Raw genomic sequence first — 3535 nt, 5'->3', positions numbered from 1 at the left:
TGGCGATTTCAGGTTTCATGAAGTAGGACAGAATATATCGCATGGAGGTTTTAGGATCATCATCCATTAAACGTGTCAACATGGCCATCTGTAATAGGAATGAAGGATAAATATATAAGACTAAATATAACATAACAGGAAATTTAAGGAAATACAATTACATAACAGTGTGCAACAAAGGGACAATAACCAAACGATTAACACAATTAATAGACATACATTTACAGTCAACATCACGAATAGAAACCCAACTGTAAGCACTGCTAACTACGGAGCATTTAAATATTCCTATATCAGTGGAAGGAAATGGATCTGTAAAGTAATTTTGTGGGTCAGTAAATTGCCTGAATTTTAATAGTCCACTATCCTGAATATCAGTATACAATCCCGGCTTTCCGTTTACTACTACAACGTTATCAGGCTGAAATGAATATTCCCACACAAAAACATACACAAAGCCACTTGGATTTCACCGGATCACACTACACAAAATCAAATCGACCATGTCTGCATCAACAAAAAGTTCAGGAGGACGATGGAGGATGTGAGAACCAGAAGAGGAGCTGATATAGCATCCGATCACCATTTGCTGGTCGCCAAGATGAAACTAAAACTCAAGAAGCAGTGGGCAACGGCGCGGACAACATCACAAAAGTTTAACACGGCCTTTCTTCGAGATGCTGACAAACTCAACGAATTTAACATAGCCCTCAGCAACAGGTTCGAGGCCTTTCATGACCTACTCAATGGAGAGGGAACCACCATAGAGAGCAGCTGGAAAGGTATCAAGGAGGCAATCGTTTCAACATGTCAGGAGGTTCTGGGCCAAAAGAAGCACCATCACAAGGAATGGATCACTGTTGGTACACTGGATAAAATTGAAGCAAGGAGGAACAAGAAGGTAGCAATCAATATCAGCCGAACAAGAGCAGAAAAAGCCAAGGCACAAGCCGAATACACAGAGGCAAACAAGCAAGTGAAGAGGAGCATCAGGACCGACAAACGTAAATAATGTGGAAGATTTAGCGATGACAGCGGAAAAGGCTGCAAGAGAGGGAAACATGAGACAACTGTATGATACAACAAAGAAACTTGCTGGAAATTACCGTAAACCAGAAAGACCAGTGAAAAGCAAGGAAGGCAAAGTAATCACCGACATTGAAGAACAACAAGACAGGTGGGTAGAACACTTCAAAGAACTCTTGAATCGACCAGCTCCACTGAACCCACCCAACATCGAAGCAGCACCCACGGACCTCCCAATCGATGTTGGCCCACCAACAATTGAAGAGATCACCATGGCCATTAGACAAATCGAGAGCGGCAAAGCAGCGGGACCAGACAACATCCCGGCAGAGGCACTGAAAGCAAATGTAGCAGCAACTGCCAAGATACTCCACATCCTCTTCAGTAAGATTTGGAACGAAGAACAAGTACCAACAGACTGGAAAAAAGGACTTCTGATCAAAGTACCAAAGAAAGGTGATCTTAGCAAGTGCGACAACTACAGGGGCATCACTCTCCTCTCAATACCAGGGAAAGTCTTCAACAGAGTATTGTTAAACAGGATGAAGGATTCCGTGGACGCCCAACTTCGAGATCAACAAGCTGGATTTCGTAAGGATAGATCGTGCACAGATCAAATCGCAACTCTACGTATCATTGTGGAACAATCAATCGAATGGAATTCATCACTCTACATCAACTTCATCGACTACGAGAAGGCATTTGATAGCGTGGACAGGACAACACTATGGAGGCTTCTTCGACACTACGGCGTGCCTGAGAAAATAGTCAATATCATACGGAACTCCTATGATGGACTAAACTGCCAAATCGTCCACGGAGGACAACTCACCGACTCGTTTGAAGTAAAGACTGGTGTAAGGCAAGGTTGCCTACTCTCACCGTTTCTCTTTCTCCTGGTAATAGACTGGATCATGAAGACGTCAACGACTGGAGGAAAGCACGGGATACAATGGACAGGCAGGATGCAACTTGACGATCTAGACTTCGCGGATGATCTGGCTCTTCTATCACAAACGCAACAACAAATGCAGGAGAAAACGACCAGTGTAGCAGCAGCCTCAGCAGCAGTAGGTCTCAATATAAACAAAGGGAAAAGCAAAACTCTCCGATGCAACACAATATGCACCAATCAAATTACACTTGACGGAGAAGCTTTGGAAGATGTGGAAACCTTTACATATCTGGGCAGCATCATTGATGAACACGGTGGATCAGATGCAGATGTGAGGGCGAGGATCGGCAAAGCAAGAGCAGCATACTTACAACTGAAAAACATCTGGAGCTCAAAACAATTGTCAACCAACACCAAGGTTAGAATTTTCAATACAAATGTCAAGACAGTTCTATTGTATGGGGCGGAGACGTGGAGAACTACGAAAGCCATTATCCAGAAGATACAAGTGTTTATTAACAGTTGTCTACGCAAGATACTTCGGATCCGATGGCCAGACACTATCAGCAACAAGTTACTGTAGGAGACAACAAAACAGATTCCAGAGGAGGAAGAAATCAGGAGGAGGCGCTGGAAGTGGATAGGGCACACTTTGAGGAAATCACCCGATTGCGTCACAAGACAAGCCCTCACATGGAATCCTGAAGGTCAAAGGAGAAGAGGAAGACCAAAGAACACATTACGCCGAGAAATAGAGACAGACATGAGAAGAATGAACAAGAACTGGAAAGAACTAGAAAAGAAGGCCCAGGACAGAGTGGGTTGGAGAATGCTGGTCGGCGGCCTATGCTCCATTGGGAGTAACAGGCGAAAGTAAGTAAGTAAGTAGTAAGCAAAGATAGATAGTGGCTAGCAGTACAATCCAGGATGCGCGTTTCGTTCTTTTGAGGACTCATCAGCTGGACATACCTGCATCTTAGAGTTGATATTCACTCTGGGACTCAAACCCAGTACCTTTCTCTTCAAACACCATGGTGCTATCCACTCAGTTGTTGTTTAACGAGGATCACTAACAGACAACACCTATTTTGTTGTTCTTGTTCTTGTTGTTATCCATAAGTTGTCCAAAATAGTAATTATGTAATAAAGGTATTACATACTCATTATACTTACTTGCTTTATGTGCAACTAAAACACTTGCACAATCTAAATAACCTTTCATTGCAGCATAATGTAATAAAGTACGTTGATTTGAATCACATTGATTTATTATAAATGGATTGTAGGCTAATATTTCACCCAATCTTTCTGTTTCATTTGTTTTAACATACTTGAATAAAAAAAAGAAAGAAGAAAGGGGAAATTATAATTAAAACCATATATATGTATATAGGTTGTGGTATGTACTACTGATTTCGACAAATATAAGTAGTATGTATCTTCACACGAAAGTGAAGTGCCTGGAGGCAGAAGATTAAGATCTCAGAGAACAAAACGAGAACAGAAGGTGATTGGTATGTGGAAATGAAAGAACAATGAAGTCTGGGATGATTGGTTGATATTTGCAAATGGAACAATCAAATTTAAGATGATGTGGTATGCGCTACTGATGTC

The sequence above is a fragment of the Schistosoma mansoni genome (genome assembly GCF_000237925.1).
Source record: "Schistosoma mansoni, WGS project CABG00000000 data, chromosome 5 unplaced supercontig 0198, strain Puerto Rico, whole genome shotgun sequence".
Lineage (NCBI taxonomy): Eukaryota > Metazoa > Platyhelminthes > Trematoda > Strigeidida > Schistosomatidae > Schistosoma > Schistosoma mansoni.
Note: the sequence above shows the minus strand (reverse complement) of the source record.